The sequence below is a fragment of the Pseudonaja textilis genome, chromosome Z (assembly GCF_049901715.1).
Source record: "Pseudonaja textilis isolate UNSWEBS1 chromosome Z, rPseTex1.2, whole genome shotgun sequence".
Taxonomy (NCBI): domain Eukaryota; kingdom Metazoa; phylum Chordata; class Lepidosauria; order Squamata; family Elapidae; genus Pseudonaja; species Pseudonaja textilis.
Genome location: NC_142008.1, coordinates 108719566 through 108746443, shown reverse-complemented (window position 1 = coordinate 108746443; position 26878 = coordinate 108719566).

Here is a 26878-nt window from a genome sequence, read left to right as displayed (position 1 = left end):
GAAATTAAACAATATCTTGGTTTAAAGATAGATAGAACTAGGGGAGGATACAAAATCTCACAGGCAGATAAAATTAACCAATTACTAAAAAGTTTTAAAATGGAACTTTGTAAACCGGCTAAAACACTGATGAGCCAGGAGTTTAGCCATAGTGATGTTCAAAGTCCTATTTTTGATAAGAACATTTATCAGTCCTTGATTGTTAGTTTATCTTATCTCAGTAATTGGTCAAGGCTAGATATAGCATACAATGTTAATCAATTAGCAAGATTTAACACTTAGCCAACTGAAAGGCACTGGCAAACTGCTAAATGTCTGTTAAGATATCTGAAACAAATAATGCACTATGCATTGTATTTGGAGCCTAAAGATGAACTGATTTTAACTGCATATGCTGATACAAGTTTTGCTACAAACATAAATACATGAAAATCTACATCGGGTACTGTAGTATTATTGGGGAAAGTATTGATTGGATGGAGGTCTGTTAGATAGAAACATCTGAGTATGTCAACAATGGAGGCTGAATTCTCATGTTTGTCTTTACTATGTACAGATTTAGTTTTGTATAAACAATTATTAATTTCTATGGGAATTTTTGTAACAGATTCTATTGTTGTTTATGAAGATAACCAATCAGCAATACAGATGGCTTCAAATAATGCTGTTAAAACAAGAACGAAACACACAGATTTAAGATATTTAAATGTGATACAATTGTGCAAAGTAAAATGATTAAGCTGGAATACTATATGTCAGAAAACAATGTAGCAGATCATTTTACAAAGGCCCAATGCTCTGTAAAGCATAAGGCATGCTGTGAAGATTATCGACTTAGAATGTAAGGTGTATAAATTATCCTACCCAAAAGGGGAGAATGTTAGGAATGTAAGTCACCTAACAGTTATTTGGGTTGGAAATATATAAACCAGGATAGACATTTTAATACTATGTCTTTAAGAAAATGCTAAACTGTAATTGAGTGTGGTTTCTCAAATGGCCATAAGATGGAGCCAGAAACCTGGGTTGTTTTTGTCTTAGTGTCAGAAGAAGTCTCAGTGAGTCTCTTTTTCCTTCTGTTGGAGAGTATTTCCGTTCCTCATATTTGACTGTTATTCATGGATTTGATGTAAGTCTGATACTGAACTGTTTTTGACACTGGACTTTGTTACTGGAGTATCCCTGGATTGAAAACTGACTGATTACCTGTGAATGACTTTGGACTGTGTTTGAACTTTGCTTAAAAGTTTCTGGAAGTAAAAACCTACATTTACTGTACAGTGTATCTGCATGCTGTGTGTGTATTATTCAAACACTTCTCTCATTACGTCTCCCTGTATGCGCTCATTCTCCTAATGGAGAATTACCTCAACAGGTCTCCTAAATTTCTATGCCTCATTTCTTCCACATAAGGCTTCTATTGCAGAACCACTTCGCAGATTATTAGACTCTCAAGCTAAATGGTCATGGGGCAAATCACAACAGGATTCTTTTGATGCTATCAAAGCGATGCTTTCTTCTGACAGCGTATTGATGCAATTTAATAATCAATTGCCTTTGATCTTACGTTGCGATGCATCTCCTTATGATATAGGTTCTGTCTTAGCTCACATATTGCTTAGCAGAGTGGAAGCCCCTATAGCTTATTTTTCAAGGACTATGTCAGCAACAGAAAGAAATTACTCACCAATAGATAAGGAAGGTTTGGCAGCCATTGCCTCTGTTAAATTATTCCCTGAATTCCTCTATGGCCATCACTTCCACAAACCTCTCCTGGGTATCCTGGCTGGCGACTGACAATGTCCCTCTATTTTGTCCCCTAGGATGACCCACTGGGCATTATTCTTGGCCGCATACTCTTATACCTTGCAATACAGGGCCAGAAAGCACCTAGGACATGTGGATGCATTGAGCCGTTGCCCTTTGCCAGACAAAATTATAGACCCTGCCCCTTCCTCATTTATACTACTAATTGACAATCATTAATTACCTATTACAGCTGCAGATGTCATGAAAGCCTCCTCTAATAATATTATTCTTTTACAGGTATTAGACTGGGTGATAAGGGGGTGGCCAGAGCAGGCTGTAGATGCCCCATTTATGCAATTCAGAGCAAAACAGCATGAATTATCCACCCTACTGTGGTGATGTAGAGTAATAATTCCCAATATCCTCAGACCTAAGATTTTAAACAGCTTGCACGAGGGCCATCCAGGAATAGCCTGTATGAAGGCTTTAGCTCGGAGCTATGTTTGGTGGCCTGGCATAGACTCTGATATTACCACAAGAGTTAGGGCATGTCATACATGCCAAATGTCTAGAGCGGCACCTCCAGCAGCTACTTCTGGGGAATGGGAGTCTGCTAAGTCACTATGAGTCAGGGTCCGTATTGATTTGGCTGGGCCATTCCAGGGTCGCACCTTCCTTATCATTGTGGACTCATATTTGAAGTGGGTAGAGTTGGTCCTCATGAAGTCTACCACATCAGAGATGATCATCAAGGCATTAGATTGCCTTTTTGCAACCCATGGTTTTCCTGACATCTTAGTGTCGGATAATGGTCCACAGTTTACCTCAGCGAACTTTGAGTTATTCTTGGTACGCTGGGGCATAAGGCATGCCTTTGTCTCCCCTTACCCCCCAGCATCTAATGGTCAAGCAGAGAGGGCTGTGAGGGTTGCCCAGGAAATGCTGGGATGATTAGAGGGTGAGGATTGGCACTCTAAGTTGGCAAAGTACCTGCTAATGCAACACATTACCCCCAGCACAGTAACCAATCATTCCCAAGTGGAGTTATTAATGGGCGAAAAGTTAAGGAACCATATGGACAGACTCCACCCCTGTTATGCCCCAAATGTTCCCTTAAATTCTTTTAGTGGTGTCACAGTTTTCCAAGTGGGGGATTTGGTTTATGCATGGAATTTTGTATGTAATCAATTGTGGCTGCCAGGGAAAATAGAGGCAGTTACTGGCCCAAAATCTTATAAAATAACTCTGTTGGATGGCCGAGTTTGGTGCTGACATGTAGACCATGTAAGGGGGTGTTGGGCTGAGTTATCAGAGGACCTGTCTGACAGTGAGTTGGATAAAACACAGCAACGTGAACTCAAAATGGCTGACACGTCAAGGAGAGAAGACCTAGAAGTTCCTCCATCTGAGTCCAAGTCAGCAGAGGAGAGGGGTCCATAGATGTCTCCATCATCGTCTGTTGATCCTGCAGGCCATCATTCTCAGATGACCGGGCTGCTGAGTTGCGTTGGTCCAGCCCAAATAGACAACGCCCTGCCTATCTGAATGACTATGAATCTGCTTGACTGGCGGGAAGGGGTGTTATGTTCGGCTGAGCTGAGCAGGAATTGAAGTCCATTCTCATTGGCTGAGCAGTATAACAGTGAGCCATATAAAAGCAAGCTGTCAGACCACGTTGGTTAATTGCTCATGCCTGCCAGCCAACGGCTATTACGGTTACCGTGGTTACAGTTTTTTCTTACGGTTACTAGTTACAGTTAATAGTTACTAGTTAATAAATGTTAACTTAGCCAAATCGTGGATGTCATTTGTGCCTCACAAAAGTAGTAGTATGGGAGGATTTCTCCTAATGTCTACCACCATTTCTACTGTTTTGAGTGTGTTCAGTTCCAGGTTGTTTCCATTACACCACATGGCAAGTTGTACAACCTCCTGTCTGTATGTTAAAAGGTACATTCATTAAGAATCAAGAATCATAACATACAACACTTAATGATAGTCATAGGGTACAATCAACAATCAAATCATACTAGGAAACAGTCAAGTGGGAGGGGATGGGTGATAAGGAATGATGAGAAGATTAACAGTAATAGTAGTGTGCACTTTGTAAATAGTTGAACAGTGTTGAGGGAATTATTTGTTTAGCAGAGTTATGGCTTTCAGGAAAAAACTGTTCTTGTGTCTAGTTGTTCTGGTGTGCAGTGCTCTATAGCATCATTTTGAGGGAAGGAGTTGAAACAGTTTATGTCCAGGATGTGAGGGGTCTGCAAATATTTTCACAGCCCTCTTTTTGACTCATGCAGTATACAGGTCCTCAATTGAAGGGAGGTGCAGTCCTAATTATCTTCTGAAGTCTGTGTTTGTCCTGTTGGGTTGCAGAACCAAACTAGACTGTTATAGAGGTGCAGATGATAGATTCAATAATTCCTCTGTAGAACTGTATTAGTAGCTCCTTGGACAGTTTGAGCTTTCTGAGTTGGTGCAGAAAGAACATTCTTTGTTGTGCTTTTTTAATGATGTTTTTTATTTTAGGTGTCCATTTTAGGTCATGTAGAACCTAGAAATGTGAAGGTCTCTACTGTTGATACTGTGTTGTCTAGTATTGTAAGAGGTGGTAGTATAGGAAGGTTTCTTCTAAAGTCTACCACAATTTCTATGGTGTTCAGTCCCAGATTGTTCTGGTTACACCATGAGGCAAGTTGTATAACCTCCTGTCTATATGCAGCTTCATCGTTGTCTCGAATGAGACCAATCACCGTTGTGTCATCAGCAAACTTCAGTATTTTAACAGATGGATCATTTGAGATGCAGTCATTGGTATATAGGGAGAAGAGAACTGGAGATAGCACACAGCCTTGGGCGGTGGGGGGGGGGGCTGTGCTGATTGTACAGGTATTGGATGTGATTCTGCCTAGTTTCACCTGCTGCTTCCTGTCTGTTAGGAAGCTTATGATCCACTTACAAGTGTGTTCAGGTACCGTTAGTTGGTTTAATTTTCTTAGAAGAGTGTCTGGAATGATGGTATTGAATGCTGAACTGAAGTCTACAAAGAGGACCCTTGCATAGGTATTTGAGATTCAAGGTGTTGTAGGATGTAATGCAGAGCCATGTTATAACAGCATCATCTGTTGATCTATTTGCTTGGTATGCAAACTGCATGGGATCTAACAGTGGATTTGTGATGGTTTTCAGGTGGGACAGCACAAGCCTTTCAAAGATTTTCATAACTACAGATGTTAGAGCAACTGGTGTGTAGTCATTCAGTTCCTTGATGGAGGGCTTCTTTGGCACTGGGATGATGGTAGAACATTTGAAGCAGGAAGGAACACAGCACATAGATCTATTGAAGATTCAGGTGAAGATGGGGGCCAATTGGTCAGCACAGACTTTTAAGCAAGAAGGAATTATCTTCTCTGGCCCTGGTGCTTTTCCTGGCTTCTGTCTGTGTAATAGATCTTGCACTTCTTTTTCTGTGATCATGAGAGGTTGTGAGCCCGATGGATTGGGGCCAGTTGTAGGAGGCTTGGCTGTTGTTGGTATGTTTGAGATGTAGATTGTGGAGATAGGTGGCTGTAGTTTTCTTTCAAACCTGCAGTAAAACAACTTCAGGTAATTGCTAGTTGTTGTTGTCCTTCTGCCTGGGAAGCTGGTTTGCTGTAGCCAGTGATGTTTTTAAGAGTTTCCCACATGTTTGCTGGTTCATTTGTTGAAAATTGATTCTTTAACTTTTCAGAGTAGCTTCTTTTTGCTGCTCTGATCTCTCTTGTTAATATGTTTCTGGCCTGATTGTATAGCATTCTGTCACCTTTTCTGTAGGCTTCCTCTTTGGAATGATGTAGCTGCTTAAGTTTAGCTGTGAACCAAGGTTTATTGTTACTATATATTTGCAAGTTCCTTGTTGGTACACATAAATCTTCGCAGAAGCTAACATATGATGTTACAGTATCTGTGTGCTCATCTAGGTCTGCAGAGGCATCTTCAAAAACATTCCAATCAGTGCAATCAAGGCAGGTCTGGAGTTTCAGCTTTGCCTCATCTGACCAAGTCTTCACTGATTTAATTGTTGGTTTAATGGTTTTAAGTCTTTGTCTGTAGGCAGGTACAAGGTGAATCGTGCAGTGGTCAGAGTGTCCCACAGCTGCTCATGGTAAAGACCTATAAGCAGCTTTTACTGTTGTGTAGCAGTGGTCTAAAGTATTTTTGCCTCTGGTGGGAAAATTTACATGCTGGAAATATTTTGGGAGCTCTTTCTTTAAATTTGCTTGATTGAAATCTCCTAAAATGATGGGAAGGGAACCTGGATGTTGGGTCATTGTCTTGAATAAGACTAATCACAATTGTATCACCTGCAAACTTCAGTATTTTAACAGATGGATCATTTGAGATCCAGTCATTGGTATATAGAGAGAAGAGAAGTGGAGAAAGTACACAACCTTGGAGAGGGTGTACTAATTGTACAATATCAGATGTGATTCTGTCTAACTTCACCTGCTGCTTCCTGTCTGTTAGGAAGCTTATGATCCACTTCATGTACTGCTACCTGGTTTAGCTTAGTTTGAAGAATGTCTGGAATGATGGTGAATGCTGAACTAAAGTCTACAAAGAGGACCCTTGCATAGGTATTTGGAGATTCAAGGTGTTGTAAGATGTAGTGCAGAGCCATATTAACAGCATCATCTGTCGATCTATTTGCTCAGTATGCAAATTGCATGGGATATCCTCAATATTACATGACATTAAGACCAGAGCTTCAGGATTTGAGATTCTAGCCATCTTTAACATTATTATGTACTCTGTAACAGAATATTGGAGAAGTCAATTGGAAGCTTCTTTAGGTAATGACTTTTTGAGAGAAACATATCTGTTGTAATGATGAGGCAGTCGAGGTGTTTGATCATGATCAACTGAATCATGATGATCCTTATTGGAGTTTAGTCTTGCATTTATACACATTTTTAGTAATCCTCTAACATTGGTTAACTTTGGTTATTGCTTAACTTTCATTATTGTTTAGCATAGTAATTAATACAATTAAGTATCTCTAGTTAAAGTCTAACATATGTTTACTTCCTCCTTTACATTAATGATTTTGTTTGCCTGAGTTGTATTTGCATTGCAAACATTCATTACCCGAGGTTTGCCATCAGATAGGAACATTCCTGCAATTACAACTTTACACATTTCCTATAATATTTTGCTTCAACTACAACATTCTTTATGCTGGAAAAAAAGTTCTACTCATTTGATAACATATTTGTTTGTTTGATTTATATTGCTGCCTATTCGACCATGGTGACTCATCTTTGACCTCTTGTGAAAATGAAAGCTGTTCCACTACTCTGAATTTTGCAGGAAATAATTCACACATTTTTTTTTTCAGATCCCTGTCTCAGGATTGTGAGACTGATTTGCCTACAATACATAAAACAGCAAGTTCTAGAAAACGCATAATGGTGAATACCATCTATAGAAAGCTTTGATGATCCCATGAATTTATACCTACCATCCATACAAAAAAAGGAAGAGAGCATTTCATCCCATGCTTGTGTTTTATTTTCTCTCTCCAAATATTGTAGATTCCTCTGCACCCTTCAAATATTACTATATCTACTGAAGCTGAATACAGTAAAGATTGTGCTTTCTCCATTTTTTTTTATCAAATACAATCTTATGAAATAGGTTGGTCTGAAAGACAATGTCTGGCCAAAAACCATTCAACATGTATCAAAGGATGAATATGAATTTGAACTTTTGTCTTCTTGGTACTAATCTTGTACCTTAATCAGTATCCCAATGTTGCAATGAGTGAGGCTCATCTGTATATTGAATTTTCCAAATTCATATTGCAAAAATGAATATATTAAACTATCCAGAGTGTTTTGTGAGTTTGGAATATCCATACATGAAAAGTTTGCACAACTATTGTCTCTGGCCCTTCTTATGTATCTTCTCTATTTGGTATAGATAAGTCTTCCTCTTTCATCATCAGATTAGAATTGGAACATTCAATCATTACCGTTAAGAAATAGAATACTCTGTGTTCCGTACTAGCAGGCTTGAAAGCCTGAGTTCCTATTGGTATGGAAAAGCCGGGCCCTGATTGGAAGGTATGGTACTCTCTGATTGGCTCATATAGAGCTTGCCGTGTTTGGCTAATACCAAGCACGGCAAGCTCAAAAACCTGTCATTGGCTGCCTAGCCGGGGCTAAACTCTATAAAAAAAGCAGCCTCGGCTAGGGGTTTTTTGTCTCAGTATCTGATTGCTAATAAAGAGCTATTTGTTCACTACCACGAGTCTCGTCTCTCCTTGGGACCCACTGCCCAGACTTAACACTGGTGATGAGGATGGGATACTGAGACAACAAGGCCGACCAGCACGTGGCAGACAGCGCAAAGACAACCAGCAAAATGGCCAGCAGTGCCGTACCACACGCACCATTCAATCTGGCCGGTGAGGACTGGGAGTCCTACATTGATAGTTTCCAAATGTTCTTGGAATTGAACAACCTGAAAGACGCTGCAGGCAGTAAGAAGTGAGCGGTCTTTTTGACACACTGCGGACCCGCCGTTTTTAAAATGGCCAAGGTGCTTGTGAAGCCAGCTGATGTCAAGACAATGGATTGGGACAACCTAGCTCCCATCCTTCGAAATCACTACGCCCCAGCTGTACTGACCCTGATCAGAAACATGACTTTTACCAGCGTGATCAGTGCAAGGGTGAGAGCATTGGTGAGTTCGTAGCCAACCTAAGAGACCTAGGGGGTTTGTGCGGATCCGCTAACCTAGATGAAGCCATGCGAAACCAGGTCGTCCTCGGCCTAAAAGATCCAGCACTCCAAAGCAGACTGATGGCCAAGGGTGATATATCCCTTGCCGATGCCATAGCCAAAGCCACCGCAGCTGAAGCTACACGTAAGTCAGCGGCGCAAATGCGGCGTTCGAATGGAACCGATCGCAAATTCACCAGTGAGCGAGCCACAACACCGGAGAGACTTGTAGCCTCTGCCCACCATGGTGACATCGAATCCCCCTCTGACAGCAAAGAGGAAGAAGTCCACAGGCTCCAGTCAGAGCGCGAGCAGCGAGACCGGTGGGGTCGTAAGTCAGAGTACCAATGTGCCGGCTGCGGAGGAGATCACCCACGTTCTGAATGTAAGTTCCTGGACTCAGTTTGCTGTTTTTGTGAGAAGCAAGGGCATATCGCCAAAGTATGCCACAACAAAAGGAATTTCAGCCCTCGGCGCTGGGGAAACAGCCCAAGAAGGCAAGATGGCAACCTTACCAAAAACCAGGACCGCCTGTCTGAAAATCGATGGAGCCGGGACAGCAGAACCAAGAGGTTCAGCGAGGCACCCCAAAGAGAGGAAATGCACCAAACAGTCATTATCGACCACGCTTCACCAATCGACACTTGAAGAATCCATGTGGAGGTCGGTATCGAAAACCAACCATGCACCAAGGAGCTAGATTCTGGCTCCTACCTCTCTATGGTTTCCTGGCAGACCATTAAATGCATAATACCCTGCACATGCCAACAAGAACTGAGTGACCAGAAATTGATTTTGAAAGATTATCAAGGGATAATGGTCGATAAAGACCGCCCCAGTCTACTAGGGTTGCACTGGTTCGCACTGTTGGGGATCGAGATGGCAGGCATCAACCACACGGAGGATGAAGACTGGGAAGCAACGCTCGTTTGGGACTTCCAAGAAGTTTTCAGCAACACCCTAGGCAAGTACAAGGAGTCCCCAATCTCCTTTAATCTTAGCCCTGACATCGTCCCATCCACCTCAAACCGCGCGGAGTGCCTTTTGCACTCAAGCCTAAAATAGACGAACAATTAGACAAACTAATAGCACAGGGCGTATTAGAACCCATTGATCATGCCCGCTGGGAAACACCAATTGTCAACCCCATCAAACCTGATGGCTCCCTGAGAATTTGTGGTGACTACAAGGCCACTCTCAACCATGCATTACAGCAGAGTACCTACCCAGTACTGGTTGTCCAACATCTCCTACACTCACTGGGGGGGTGGCAGAATCTTTGCAAAGCTCGACCTGGCTCAGGCGTATCAACAACTGCCGGTCGATGCTGAAACTGCCAAGGCTCAAACAATCGTAATGCATCGATGGGCCTTTATGTGCAACCGGCTCCAGTTTGGAGTCATTGTCGCACCAGGGGTTTTCCTAAGCCTAATGGAAAGACTGCTACAAGGAATTAAAGGAGTCATACCCTATTTCGACAACGTCTTAGTAGCAGCCCCCAACAAATGAGAATTGGAAAAAAGACTGAGAGCAGTGCTACAAAAATTTAAAGACTCTGGCCTCAAGGTAAAGAAAAAAAAAGTGCCAGTTTTGTACTGAAAGGGTTGAATTCCTTGGATACCTCCTTGACAAACAAGGAATTCACCCTATCAACAAGAAATTAAGGGCCATCAAAGAAGCCCCCAGACCAAAAAGCAAAACGGACCTCCAAGCATTCCTTGGACTCATTAACTTCTATAATATTTTCCTACCCCAGAAAGCCACTGTCGTGGAGCCTCTGCATAGACTCCTGGATAAAAAGGCACCATGGATTTGGGGACTGTGAGAGGAACGCGCATTTCAACAGATAAAAGAGCTCCTGACTTCCGACGCAGTCCTCATGCAATACAATGAGACTTTACCACTGACAGTTACTTGTGACACCTCACCTTTTGGCGTGGGAGCAATCCTAAGCCACACATTGCCCAATGGAACAGAGGCTCCCGTTGCATTTTTTTCAAGAACCCTGTCCAAACCAGAGCAGAACTACAGTCAGCTAGATAAAGAAGCCCTCGCCATCGTCTCTGCAATCAAAAGATTCCATGAGTACATTTATGGTAGGACATTTTCAATTATTACTGACCATAAACCCCTACTCGGCATTCTGGCTGGTAACAAACCCACCCCATACATCCTGTCACCTAGAATGACAAGATGATCTGAATTTCTTGCCGCTTATAATGATCAATTAATACATCGACTTGGCAAATCTATCTCGCATGCCGATGCTTTAAGCCGACCCCCCCTGCCAGACGTGCAAGATGACCCAGCACCCACATTATCAATTTTGCAAATTGAAACTGCAGCCATGTCACAATTGACTGCGCAAGACATTGCTCACGAAACACGACGCAACAGATGATTGGCGCGAGTTCTCAGCTGGGTTGAAAGGGGTTGGCCAGAAAGCGAGACAAACGAACTCTCTGAACCATTTAAAAACTGGCAAACTGAACTTTTTTCCCAAAGAGGATATATACTGTGGAGAGACCAGGTAGTCATACCAGAAACACTACAAAACAGTTTTAAACATGCTGCATGATGGGCACCCAGGTACCTACGTATGAAAGCCCTGGCCAGGAGCTATGCTTCATGGCCAGGCATGGACAAGCAAATTGAAACCTGGGTCACCGCCTGTAACAGATGCCAAGAGACTCACTTGGCTCCCCCAAAAGCCCCACTGTTAGAATGGGAGACCCCCAGAGGCCCATGGTCACACATCCATATTGACTTCTCTGGGCCAACAAAAGGGCATACCTTCTTGATTACCGTTGATGCTTACTCCAATTGGCTCGAAGTAAGCAAAATGAAAACCACCACCACAGAAGCCGTCAAAAAAGTTAAACAAACTCTTTGCCACGCACGGTCTACCTGATGTCTTAGTATCAGACAATGGACCTCAGTTTACTGCATTAGCATTCGAGCAATACTTGGCAGACCGTGGCATCCGACACGCATTGACATCGCCCGTTCACCCAGCGGTGAATGATAGGGTTGAACGCATGGTTCAATTCACAAAAAAGACTATTCAAAGAATTGAACATGCCGACATCCACGAGAAAATCACCAAAATGCTTCTGATCCAACACATCATGCCCAACATCATGACCAACAAGAGCCCAGCTGAGCTACTCATGGGCAGGAGACTCCAGTCACCCCTAGATCATCTGCACCCTGCTTACACATCAGAGAAACCCCCGGGATCCTCTAGTAAAATCCGCGCCTTCAAGGTAGGAGACACTGTTTTTGCCAAGAACTTTACTGGGGACCCACTATGGCTTCCTGCGAAAATAACTCAGATCACTAGACCTCGTTCCTACCAACTCAAGACCACTGATGGGAGGTCTTGGAAACATCACATTGACCAGCTAAGGTCCAGGCTGGCCATTTATCCCCTCACAGACTCGACCCAAGAAACCAGGGAGGGGGGGGGAATCCTCAAACTCTGAACAAGAACCTGTTTCTGCACAAGCAGAACCCCCACACACACATGTTAAACAAAAATCAAACATTTAACCAACAAGACTTACCAGTTGACAGGGAACCGTGGCAGACGGGTACTTTGCCTGGAAGCAGCAGCCGGACAAGCTCTACCAGCCCGGAGAATCCAGGCAGGAGCAGTAGAGCGAACGACTCAACCGACCCGGATGCACCAGGTGGGAGTTGCAGCTATAGGCCCGGCTCACCCTTCCCGGCAGTTCCTGCAAGAAGCTTGGGAGTGACACAGAGCCCGTCTGAACCTGATGATGACCATAGACATTGTGAACTGCACAAGTCAAGTAGACAGGTCAGAGCCTACTTGCATGACTATGTTTCCCTGCCCCTTGGACGGAACCAAGAGGGGAGGGGTGTTCCGTACTAGCAGGCTTGAAAGCCTGCATTCCTATTGGTCCGGAAAAGCTGGGCCCTGATTGGAAGATATGGTACTCTCTGATTGGCTCATACAGAGCTTGCCGCGTTTGGCTAATACCAAGCATGGCAAGCTCAAAAACCTGTCATTGGCTGCCTAGCCGGGGCCAAGCTCTATAAAAAGAGCAGCCTCGGCTAGGGTTTTTTTGTCTCAGTATCTGATTGCTAATAAAGAGCTGTTTGTTCACTACCACGAGTCTCGTCTCTCCTTGGGACCCACCACCCAGGCTTAACACTCTGTGTTAAGAATCTGCCTATTCATCTCCACATGAGTCACACCTCTTTGCTTAGTTTCTTTTCATCCAGAAAAATGCTAACCTTTATGTATGATCTATGTACTTAAGTGTACTGCTAAAGAAACAAAGCAACTAGGCTAAGTGGGAACCAGGTTGAGTTATATCCACCACATAGTAGTGCTGATTAGGTCTACAGTACATGTTCTCAATGGTTTCCCAATCCAATTGTCAAGTTGTTCTTAATGAAAGCCTGACCCAGGAAAATCAGTTTACAGTTAAACTAAAAGCATGTTTGTGGAAGGTCTCTTATTTCAGAAGGGTAGATAATAACTACAGCACATTGTTTCTATCAGAGAGAGCAGTGAATGACATATGGAAAGGATGACATCTTACTAACAAAAGCACAGGTACAAACCTCTCTGATCTTGGTCATTGGTTTTGTCTAAATTCACAAATAATGTACAATACAGAGACAACCGAGAACATGCAGCTCAGTATGAATTAAAATACAGATCTAATAGATGAAGGTTCAACTGTAAAGCTGAACTCCTTGGACCAAACTGAACTCCTTGAACACGGATAAATAGTTCAGAATATTTCAACAGTATACTACATAGTGTTTATTTCAGTGTTCAAAAGTTAAGTTCAGCATTTTCCAATGCAGATTAGATTAGATTCAACTTTATTGCCATTGCCATGGATACAGGCAACGAAATGCAGTTAGCATCCAACCAGAGTGCAAGACAACAGTAAAATATAAATATATGTATGCAAATATGCAAGGCATCTTTGAATATGTCAATAGAAAACACAACAAAATGTATGTACATGAGCACACAAAGATAAGTGTGATTGCACATATATGAACATATACAACTGTAAAAAAGGTTTATGGACACATTGAATATAAATACAGATGCACAGAGAATTATACAAAATACATCACATATTATCAAGGGAAGCATCAGCATATGTGTGGGGACAAACGAACTGAGGAGTTCAGTAAGGAAACCGCTATATGGTAAAAGCTGTTCCCTAGCCTGCTGGTCTTAGACTGCAGGCACCTGAACCTCCTCCCAGATGGAAGAAGAGTAAACAGTTTGTGGGCTGGAGGGAAGGGATCCTTAATGATGCTGTGGGCTTTACACAGACATCATTTCCTCTGAATGTCCACAATGGAAGGAAGTGGAATCCTTATAATGCGTTGGACGGTTTTCACCACCCTCTGTAATGCCTTTTTTTCTTTTATAGTGCAATTTCCATACCAATACAGAGATACAGCTAGTTAAGATGGTCTCGACTGTGCAGCAGTAGAAATTAGTCAGAATAGCTGAGGAGAGGTGATTCTTCCTCAGTAATCCCAGGAAGAAGAGGCATTGGTGAGCTTTCTTAATCAGACTAGTGGTGTTAATCTGCCAGGAAAGTCATCAGAGAAGTGGATCCCCAGGAACTTGAAGCTGGTGACACGTTCTCCTGTTCTCCCGTTGATGTATATAGGAGAGTGTGTGTGACCATTCTTTTTCCTGAAGTCCACAGTGAGCTCTTTGGTCTTGTTAGTATTAAGTAATAAGTTATTGTCAGCGCACCTCGTAGCTAGGCACTGCACCTCCTTCCTGTATGATGAAATGGGTTATCAGCTCTTAGCATTAACAGTCAAACATGTAAAAGTTTGCCTTTCTGGATTTTATATAAAACAAACAGGCTAAAATAATCAATAAATATAAAGTTCATATTAAAAGCAAATGTAAAATATTATCAGGGAATTACAACCTCCTAGGATATTTCATTACAGATCTCAAAATAATAAACAGCTTAATTCAGAGAGAGACTGCTAAATTCGCATACATCAAAAGTTTTCAGACTATTACAAAAGGTATCAATGAATACAATGGGCTATTAAGATACTACTATTGCTAATTGACAAGATACTTGTAACCTGTCTCATATGTAGTATAATCTGAGTCTGCATTACCACCCTGCTTTTCCCTACCATCATTCCAATTTAAATCCTACCTTATTGGGATTTGTATTTGATGAAATGAGCTGTAGCTGACAAAAGTTTGTGGTTTTTAATAAAATGTTAGTCTGAAAAGGTGACATCAGAATCTGTATGATTTGAAGCTTGGAACTAATTGAATAAATAGTCCAGACATTGCATTCCAAGAACAGTTGTTTTTTTTTTAATATCAAGGTCACTTACTCTAATCTTGTTGTGAATTCAGTCCTCCATCTACCACTATCAACCTGCAAAATGACTTCAGCTTAAGCCATGCTTACTTCTGCTTCTTTTGTTGGTTGCCATTCAAAGGGGAGGGGAAAGACCATAGGAGAGAACTTAGGAATGTGGTGCTTTAGCCGGCTAGCCATAACATCTCCCAGCTGACCTGTGAACTAAAGTCATTTCAATTGACAGTCATTTCAATCTACATCTGGATTGATTGGCCCATGTGATCTGAGAGACAGAACAGAATGGGATCTTATTATTTTAATTATCTTATTATTTTAACTATAAATGCTGGAATAATGTAGAGCTAGCTTCACCTTTCTAAGTGCCAATATGATATACTCAATAAAGGATCTCTTGAACCTGAACAAAGTATCAGAGTCTTGACTCCCTGAGTTCATTACTTGGAACGTTGACATCCACTTTCTTTATGTCCTATTTGCAGAAAAAGTATAACATACAAAAACATTAAAAGATTGTAACTTACTCTATAATATTTCGCCCATAAATAGCATCTGCATCTTAGAACCCCAAATAAGGCTTTTAAAATATGAAATGATCAACTTTATCCTAGACCATAAGGATGGGGAAGGTTAGACTGCTAAAAAGACTAAGATTTGGGCCATTTTGTGAAACAGCCTTCTGCTGTTGATCATTGTGATCATTTCTTAACACTCATCCTATCAGGCAATTTGGGCAACAATGACTCTAAATGACCTATTCCTTAACAAAGGAATAGCAGAGTCAGTTGTGAGAGGCCAGAGAAAAAATATTTGGATGAAAAATTGTATGATTAAAAGTGAAAACAAAGTATGTGTTCTAACCTAGCCTTCATGAGCAAACCGTAGCAGTCTCTGAGTTCCCCACAGGAAGCCTCAGTTAGCAATTTAATCCCAACACAAATAGTCATGACCAACCTGATTAGTGGCAAGGAATCCATCAGAGGGAGCTCTTCTGGAGCATGAATGGATGTCTCCAACAATGCTTCCCACACCCTCCTCCTTATATCCCAGCCGAGGAAGGGTTTGTTACCCTTCTTTTCCTGGATAGCTGTCCCTCAGTCCCGCATTGCTCTCATCTCTCCATTTCTCTGTGCATATGCTCATCTGGGACAGGGCCCAGCTGTGTCTCCCCCTTGCTCAGCTCAGGCCTCAGAAACAGCTGTCTCTGCCTGAATGTGAGTAAATGGGCTCTGCTCTATACCAGGCTCTGAGAGTTCTGTTCCTCAGAGCCATTGGTTTAGTGTTCATTCAAAATTACAGCACTGAAAAAAGCAGATTTACAACAGGTTCTTGTACTTATGACCACTGCAGCAGTCTCATGGTTACATGATCAAAATTCAGGTGCTTGGCAACTGCCAAGTATTTATGATGGTTGCAGTATCCTGGTGTCATGTGATCACTATTTGCAACCTTCCTAGCCAGTTTTCCAACAAGCAAAGTCAATTGGGGAGATTGGATTAGTTTAATGACTGTATGATTCACTTCACAATTGCAAATATTCACTTAATAACTATAGCAAAAAGGCTGTAAAATCAGGCATAGCTCACTTAACAACAGTCTTACTTAACATGGGGCTTTCTGGTCCCAGGCTATGAATCAATAAGTCATAAATTGAGGATTTGAAGTATTTTTTGTTTTAAGGCCACAAACCTAATTAAAAGTTATATTCTTCCTATATAATTAGGAATACAGTTGCTTTGTGGCTGATTATTTCTTCTGAACTCAACTTCCATTAAAATAAGACAAAATTAAACAAAATAAAATCTGATTGTACTAAAGTACTAAATGTTATTAATACTTACCATACCAATTTGTTCTTTTCCATGAAAATTGAATTCAAAAGCTGACACAATGGAGGTTTTGTATTTTGGAATCTGAGCTATAATTTCAATTGGACACATCTTACAAGTTTTAAAATAAAGTTTGAATAAATAGATGGAAGTTCCCTATTTTAGGGGGGAACTGAAACACATCTTTTCAAAATTGTTTGGATCATTTCCATCTCTTTCTTTACTCTGATATAACTTCTCTGGCATACTGGAATAATCTTTACATGCATATTAGCCTAGACAAATATAATATAATACTTTCCACAATTATGTTATATTTATCTAGCGATTTCAGAGATAGGTATCTGGCTATAAAAGTTTGTTGAGAAACACACTTTCATTGTTAGAAAAGAAAAAAGACTAAAAAGAAAAAAAACATATTGGAATCTATCTTTATTAAGATTTAATTCCTTCCCCTGCCAGGCACATATATTTCACTACATAGAATAAATGAATCTTTCCCAGCCTGATGCCCACCAGATGTGTTGGAAATTGAATCCTGTTGTTCCAGCCCCATAACTAATCACCATTTTGGCAGAGGATTATGGAAACAGCCATGTTGGCTGGATATGGTGGAAGTTTTAGAATATCCTCCAACGAATCTGTACAGTATTATTTTGGGGAAGGTTAAGAAAGTTCTATACATGAAAATGCTATAGAAGAAAGTGCTATGATGGAGCTGTACTGAAAGGAAAGGGTTTGAACCAACCAACCAGGAAAAAAAATGAAAAATGAAATCTGTGTCTCAAAAGGGATCAGAAGCTTGCATTCTTTCTAAATCTAGCCTTGTTTATTCACTGATTCTTATTATATTGTACTGACAAATCACAGCAGTTTACAAACAGATAAAAGCAAAACATAACATTACAAAGATAAAAGAAATCACACAATAAAGCATCAAGAAAGAATAATGATGTGGACATAATGGTACACTAAGCTAAATATAATTGTCACTTGTTAAAAATGTCATTTCTGCAGTTTCAAACGGATCATGAAAAATATTTCTTTTAGGAAGTAATATGTATCAGTGTAGAGAACTTTATATATGTAATTTCCTAGTAGATCCCTTTGATTTACTAATTTGGTTTAAAAAGAGATAATAGATTAATATCATATAATATATATGTAGAAAGTTCCACCAAAGTTCAGAAAATCTTAGATTCTCTAGTGATGGGAATAATTATGTCTGAGTTATTGATATTTTTCATAATCATGTAATAGATTATTCTAATAACAGAATAATAAAGTTGGAAGGGACCTTGATGGTTTTTTAAAACCTCCAATGTTGAAGAAACCACAATTTCTGATGGAAAGTCATTCCACTGATCTGAGTGATTTGGATAATAGATTGACCCTCTCTCTTCTTTGTGTCAGCCCCTTTGGGTTCAGAATGGGTTGACTCCCTCTTCTTTATGGCAGCCCCCCCCCCTCTTTGTTGTCCTTAGCTATCTGTTTTAATTTAAAATATACTTAAGAGTGGAAAATGTTAGTATTTGCAATTGCCAAGTTCTTGGTAAATGTCAAAATCCCAATAGATATGGGTGAAAACACACTTCTACCAGTGGTAGGATTCAACATTTTTACTACCAGTTCTGTGGGTATGGCTTGATGGGCATGGCGTGGCTTGGTGGGAGTGGCTTGGTGGGCATGGCAGGGGAAGGATACTGTAAAATCCATTCCCGCCCCACTCCTGGGGGAAGGTTACTGCAAAATCCCATTTCTTCCTTATCCCACTAACCTGCTTTCAAGCTCCGTTCTCCTGTTCAGGGCAACAAAAGAAGTCCCAGCCGATCAGCTGGGACTTGGGAGGCAGAAAATAGATGGGGTGGGGCCAGTTAGAGGTGGCATTTGTTTTCTGAACTACTCAAAATTTCCACTATTGGTTCTCCAGAACTGGTGAGAACCTGATGAATACTACCTCTAACTTCCACATATATTACCTATTAAACTATCCAGCTGGTTCCAATTTTGGAAACAAAATTGAAATGTGTATATTTGCTTTGAATACTTCAATATTTTTCTATGTTAAAAAAGTCCTTTTTTTTGTTTTTTCATCAGGATAAATGAACTTGGTTGGACACTTATAATGAAGTGCATTGTGTTTACCTATAATACCAATCATACTGTTGCTAACTCTAAGGAATTCTGGGAGCTGAAGGCCACATATTTTATCTGTCTCTGTGATGGTCTATCAAAAGTGTTCTCCCAATGATTCTGGAACACTTACAAGAAAAGATTTTTTTAAAAAAAATACAATAAGAAACAAAAATAAGAACAAATAATTGCAAAGATGACAGAAACTAAATGGAATTTGCATCATGATATTTCCTCACTTGCCTCCCTCTTGAAAATGCCTATGAAAGCCATCAGGCATAGGATTGTTTTCAAAGCAAGTCAGAGGTATTCTAAGTAAATAAATAGAGAAATCTAACAGACAATTATTTGTCATTCCATACAAAGAATTTCTTACATGCAAAGAAATCTATTGAGCTCACTGCCGCTTAATTTTTTAAAAATTTTTTTATTGGTTTTTAAAACAAACATAAACAAACAAAACATAAAAACATCAAATCATCTTCCATATATGTACATACAGTGTGCCGGTTGGTTTACAAATTGTTTTGTGCTTCCATTTCATAGTCTTCAATTATAATTACATTATATATAATCTCGTATTTTCAATCAATATATTAAATACATTAATATCTTTATTAATCTATCATTTGACTATACTTTTATTCATTCATGTTTTCCAAAATGATCATATTTTACTTAATTTGTTTTATGACAATTCGTATCATCGCCCAGATCTATCCTAGAATCATTTTGTAGATATAGTTAGAAAAGAATACATCTTTATATATTTATTATTTTCTAAAAGTCTACATATTTAATTACTATATTTTATTATCTAACCATTGCCACTTAATTTTTGAAGAATCTCAGAAACTGCTTCATACTCAGGGACCTATCCTATGAACCTGGTTTGATCTGACTTAATTAGTTCTGTTGTTTGTAAACTACAATTTATTGCTTTCCATGATATATGAATTAAGTGTTGTTTACAACACTAATGAATTCAGTGTTGTTTACAGTGTTATCTGCAATCTCTATACATTCAGGGGTTACCCTTTCCCCTCTTCTCCATAGGAGAGATGGTTTCCACTGATGTGGAAACATTATTAAAATGTGGGTTCAGTTTTGCTTCTTGAAGATTCAGAATGATCTCAAGTGCTATAAGGCTAAGCCTACTATTTTGCTTGCAATTTTTTCCCTCTGCCGCCCCACCCAAAAAGAAGAAGGGCTGATGGACTACAAGCTAACTACCACTTAAGCAGTGAATTTCCAGAACTTCAAGGATCATAATAGCTGCAAAAACAGCCAATTTATGACAGCTCTGTCATTTTTATATTTATTGCAAACCTCTAAAAGCATGTGGGAAGTTGGGAGAAGAACATTTTAAGTAAATAAATGTTGTAAGCAAATGGAAAATGTGGAGCAATCAAAAGGTGAGGTGTGCTAGCTGGGCTGTTTTTCCAACTTAGATCTGAAATTGATGCCTTGTGAATGCCAGTTATATATTTCAGTTATTACTGTAAAATACATATCTGAAAATAAGGTAACCAATTCTCTTGGAACCTGTGGAAGTCCTGTGAGTTCCTATATTTTTGAAACTTCAGCCAACTAGTCAGTGTTTCTTTAGGTGTAATGGTTATAAAGAAAAACCAGTGAGTCATTTGGTTCTGACATACACCTAAAAGGGCTGTTAGAAAAGAAGTGAGAAAAAAAAACCAGTGTAAATTTTTTGAACATTATGGAATTCAAGAACTCATGGTAACCATATGTATGTAGAGGTAGGTCCTCATTTACAATAGCTTAATTTGTGACTGTTGGAAAGTTACAACAGCACTGAAAAATATGAGTTATGACCGTTTTTTCACACTTACAACCATTGCATCATCTCCATGGTCACATGATCAAAATTCAGATGCTTGGTAACTGGGGTTGTGTGATCACCTTTAATGACCTTCTGACAAGTGAAGTTAATGAGGAAGCCAGATTTATTTAATAACCATATTACTAATTTAACCACTGCAGTGATTTACTTAATAACTGTGTCAAGAAAGGTTGTCAAATGGGGTACTTAACAAATATCTCACTTAGCAACAGAAATTTGGGACTCACCTGTGGTTGTTAGTGGAGGACTACATGTATATACACATATATTCAACACCACCAACAATGCTACTGTTCTTCAAAGTGACCTTGATTATGTGTTTGAATGGTCAAACAATTGGCACCTCCAAATCTTGACCAACAAATGCTCTGTCCTACATATTGGTAAAAATACAAACTAGGCAGATATGACCTCGATAATGACCCTCAATCTGTCAAGGACCTAGGAGTTTAGATCTAATGATCTAAGCACCAGAGCTCACTGTAACAGAATTGCCGAAAAGGCGTTAAGAGTTGTAAATCTAATCTTACGAAGCTTCTCCTCTGGAAATATTGAATTGCTAACTAGGGCATACAAAACCTTTGCTAGACCAATACTCAAATACAGCTCATCATCCTGGAATCTGCACTGCATATCGGACATTAACACAATTGAGCGAGTCCAGAAGTATTTCACAAGAGGAGTACTACACTCCTCTGCTCACAACAGAATACCCTATATCACCAGACTTGAAATGTTGGGCTTGGACAATCTTGAACTATGCTGCCTATGGTTGGACTTAAGCGTAGTATACAAAATTATCTGCTACAATGTTCTACCAGTCAATGACTACTTCAACTTCAACTGCAGCAATACAAGAGCATACAACAGATACAAACTCAATGTTAACCACTCCAAACTTGACTGCAGAAAGTACAACTTCAGCAACAGAGTGGTCAATGCCTGGAATGCACTACCTGAATCTGTTGTTACATCCTCAAACCTCTACTCCTTTAACCTCAAACTATCCACTATTGACCTCACCCCATACCTAAGAAGTCTATAAGGGCCATGCTTATGAGTGCATCATCGTGCCTCCCATCCATGTCCTATTGTCCCCATTTTATTTATTTATTTATTTATTTGATTTGATTTGATTTGTTAATTGCTTACAAGATAATAGATATCAGTATATACATAGTTATGAATACATGAAATGGGTACATATAAGAAAAGTAAAAGAAACAATAGGACAGGGACGGTAGGCACATTGGTGCACTTATGCACGCCCCCTACAGACCTCTTAGGAAAGGGGAGAGCTCAATAGTAGACAGTCTAAGGTTAAAGTTTTTGGGGTTTTGGGAAAAAAAAACACAGAATCAGGTAGAGTATTCCAGACACTGACCACTCTTGCTGAAGTCGTATTTCCTGCAATCAAGTTTGGTGCAATTAACCTTGAGTTTGTATCTATTGTTTGCTCTAGTGTTGTTATGGTTGAAGCTGAAGTATTCATTGACAGGTAGGACATTGCAATGTATAATTTTATATACCATACTTAGATCAGACCGAAGGCAGCGTAGTTCTAAGTTTCCTAGGTCTAGAATTTCAAGTCTGGTGGCATAAGGTATTCTGCAATGAGTGGAGGAGTGGATAACTTTTCTTGTGAAAGATTTCTGGACTTTCTCAACTGTGTTAAAATCAGATACGTAATATGGGTTCCAGACTGACGAGCTGTACTCAAGTATTGGTCTAGCAAATGTTTTGTACGCTCTCGTTGGAGCTGTGATAATACCATAGAAAAGCTACATAGGATTAGGTTAACAACTCTTAATGCCTTTTTAGCTATGTAGCTACAGTGGGCTCTAGCACTTAGATCATTAGAGATGAATACTCCAAGGTCCTTGACAGAGTTTGGATCATCAACAAGGTCTTGACTATTCAGTCTGTATTTTATTTTCTGATTTTTTTTTTTGCCAATGTGTAGGACAGAGCATTCACTTGTTGAGATTTGAAGTTGCCATTTGTTTGACCATTCTGATACATAGTTGAGGTCTTTTTGGAGGATAGCAGTATTGTCTGTGGTGTTGAATAGCTTTACATCATCAGCAAAGATGATCTTAATATGCTCTTAATATGATCACAGAGATCATTTATGTAGAGCATGAAGAGAGTTGGTCCTAGAACACTGCCTTGGGGGACACCACTGTTGACAGGTACAGAATTTGATAGGACACTCCCAATTTTGACCATTTGTTGTCTGTTTGACAGCAATGCTGCTATCCAGTAGTATTCCAAACAATGACCACTCTGTTGCTGAAGTCGTATTTTCTGCAGTCAAGTTTGGTGCGGTTAACCTTGAGTTTGTATCTATTGTGTGCTCTTGTATTGTTATGATTGAAGCTGAAGTATTCATTTGCAGGTAGGACATTGCAATGTATGATTTTATATACTATATTTAGATAGGGCAGAAGGTGGCATAGTTCTAGATTTTCTAGGTCTAGAGTTTCAAGTCTGATGTCCATGTTAGTAGTGTATTTAGCTTGTTTACATGTTCGATGTCATAATGAGAGGCTCTTAACATAGTAAGAACCAAAATGTGATATTTAAGGTCAGTTCACAGATAATGGTTTCAGGAAGAGCAAGCTCTTGGGTAACTTGGATGTTTTTAGATGAAAGGACTTTTTATAGAAGATAGCAACACTTCCACCTCTAGGGATTTCACGCTCAGATTGGTAAACATGATAGTCTCTTACTGAGGTAACGGAGTCAGGGAGATAGGTAATATCATCAGAGTTAATGATTAGAACTGATGGTGTAACCTGTGGTAGTTAGGGTAATGAAACATCTGCAAGAAAAGAAGCAAGCCCAGAGAGCATCAAAGAGCCCTCATTTCATCCCTGATTTACAAATATTCTTTATTAATCTTGACTTTTTTGACTACTGATTCACCTTCTGAGGATTTATTTCTCTTGATAGTGTTTAATCATTTTAGAAGCAAGATCTCTCCTTGTTCATATACAAAAAGAGTGCCTAAAACCTTGTTTACTAGCAAATCCATTATTTGAACACTCCCCTGGGGGACACCACTGTTGACAGGTACAGAATTTGATAGGACACTCCCAATTTTGACCATTTGTTGTCTGTTAGACAGCAATGCTGCTATCCAGTTATGCAGGTGTCCAGAGATACCATAAGATTTTAGTTTTAGGAGTAGTTTGTCGTGTACTACTGAATCAAAGGCTTTACAGAAGTCTATGTAGATTGCATCTATTGCTTTGCCCTGATCGAGTTGTGTAGTCCATATGTTTCTGCAGTGTAAGAGTTGCAGATTACAGGATAGTTTTTTCTGAAACCAAATAGTTTATTAGAGAGTAGGTTGTTTGTCTCTAAATGGATGATAATGAATTGGATAATAATTGATTCCATGACTTTACAGGTGATGCAGCATAAGGAGATTGGTCTGTAATTTTCAACTAGGCTGGAATCTTCCTTTTTGAAGATGGGGATGACTGTGGCTTGTGACTATAGTTTTGGCAAGGAGCTGGTCCTGAAAGATTTTTCAAAGATTATGCTTATAGGATCAGCTATGGCAGTGGACAGCTTTTTTAAGAAGTAAGCACATATTCCGTCCGGTACAATAGATAGGAATGGTTTTAGATTGTGCAGTGCTTTTTCAACAATGTCTTCTGTAAAATCGATATGTATTAGATCATTGTAGTTTTCTGTGGTTCAGCTGGGAAATACTGGGCATGATCGATTGCTGTTTACAAATACTGAGCCAAAGAATGTGTTAAAGCGCGGATGGAATTGGTGTGTCAAAGATTTTCCTCTTGTTTAATGTGATAATTGGCGCATTCAGTCTTTATCTGGTGGCATAAATTTTTGTATCAGCTTTTGAAGTTGGCAACATGACCAGATTTGTTTTTCCGCCAGAGTGATCTCTTTTTGGATTGAAGCTTCCTTATTGTTATGCGTAATCTGTTTTTGTTTTGATTTGGGAGTTGTTATTGGTACATATAGTTTGATGACTCTTTTGACTTTAAGTAAAAATATGTTTGTTTGTTTTTTTAAATTTTTATTGGTTTTTAAAACAAACATGAACAAGCAAAACATAAAAACATCAAATCATCTTCCATATACGTCACTGCTCTTTGGAGCTGGAATATCTGTCTGTTAGATGCAGACCCTTCTACCTTCCACGGGAATTCAGCATTGTTATTATTCTTGCTGTTTACATTCCGCCAGACGCAAATGCAGATTTGGCTCTGGACTACCTGGGTGATGAAATTGGCAACTTGCAAAGCAAATTTCCAGATGCTGTATTCATTATTGCAGGAGATTTTAATCATGTAGATCTTCGTGTGGTCCTCCCTAAATTCTATCAACATATAAGGTGTGCAACTAGGGGATCGAACACCTTGGATAAGGTCTACACGAATATTGTAAATGGATACAGGGTATTACAACATCTGGGCCAGTCAGACCACTTGTCTCTGCTTTTAGCCCCGGAGTATATTCCTCTGAGAAAACAGGCAAGGTTGGTAGTCAAGACGGTGAAAAGCTGGCCAGAGGGAGCAATGGAGCAGCTAAAGGACTGCTTCGAATGCACAAACTGGGAAGTTTTTGATCATCCTGATCTCAACGAACACACAGCTGCAGTGCTAGGGTATATGGCACACTGTATTGATACTGTTACAGTGGATAAACGAATCCGAGTGCATCCTAATCAAAAGCCTTGGATGACCAGGAAGGTTAGACGCTTGTTGTACACAAGAAATAAGGCTTTTAAGTCTGGGAATGATCTAGATTATAGTGCTGCAAGAACAAACTTGAAGAGAGGTATTAAGCAAGCTAAGGCCGAATATAAGAGGAGAATTGAAGACTGCTTTCTCAGTAATAACATGAGGCAGGTTTGGCAGGGGGTTCAACAACTAACGAACTATAAAGCAAAAAGGTCTCTTTGGATGGTAGTGCGGTGGTGGTTGAGGAGTTGAACAATTTTTTTGCTCGATTTGAGATCCATCAAACTGAAACTGTCCCTTTGCCATCATTTACTCAGCAGAGCCTCCTTCATTGTGAATGAGCAGGATGTGAGGCAGACAATGAAGGCGGTTAATTCCAGAAAGTCAGCTGGGCCCGACTCAATTCCTGGTCGTGTGGTAAAGATTGTGCTGATCAGCTAGCTGGGGTGTGGACTGAAATTTTTAATCGATCCTTGACACAAAGTGTGGTTCCTGTGTGTCTCAAGGCTTCCACCATCGTTCCACTGCCTAAAAGTTGCCCACAAATGGTCCTAGCGACTATGGGCGGTGGCACTAACTTCTATCTTAATGAAGTGCTTTGAGAAGCTAGTTCGAAATTATATTATCTCCTGCCTTCCTGATTCCTTTGATGGGCTTCAGTTTGCTTACAAAGAAAATAGATCAACCGAGGATGCAATTATTACTGTGCTTCACATGGCCTTATCCCATTTGGAAACACCGGGAATTATGTAAGAATGTTGTTCGCAGATTTTAGTTCTGCTTTCAATACCATCATACCGCACAGATTAATAGCCAAGCTCAAAGATCTAGATTTTCCAGATTCTATTTGTTTATGGATATTGGATTTTTAACAAATCGTCCACAAAGAGTTAAACTGAATGATTATATTTCTACTGTCAAGACACTTAGCATTGGCACTCCGCAAGGTTGTGTCCTTAGTCCACTACTGTTCTCCATTTATTCATCTGATTGCACAAATAAACATCCCAACAATAAGATAATAAAATTTGCAGATGATACTACGCTTGTAGGACTTATTTCTGGGGATGATGAGTCTGCATATCGGGATGAGGTATTACAGCTATCCCAGTGGTGCAAAAATAATAATCTTCTATTTGACATTAAGAAGACCAAGGAGGCTATAGTGGACTATAGGAAAAAAAGAGCAGACATTCAGCCACTGTATATAGAGGGAGTTCGTGTGGAACAGGTGGTTGAATGTAAGTATCTCGGGACCATCATTACAAATGACCTGACCTGGAGTGCAAACACCGCTGCTTTAATTAAGAAGGACAACAACGGTTGTATTTACTAAGGATTCTTAGGAAACAACAACTAGCTGAGAGTCTACTGACTACCTTCTATCGGAGTTCAATTGAGAGTATATTATCCTACTGTCTCTGTGTATGGTTCTCGAGCTGCACAG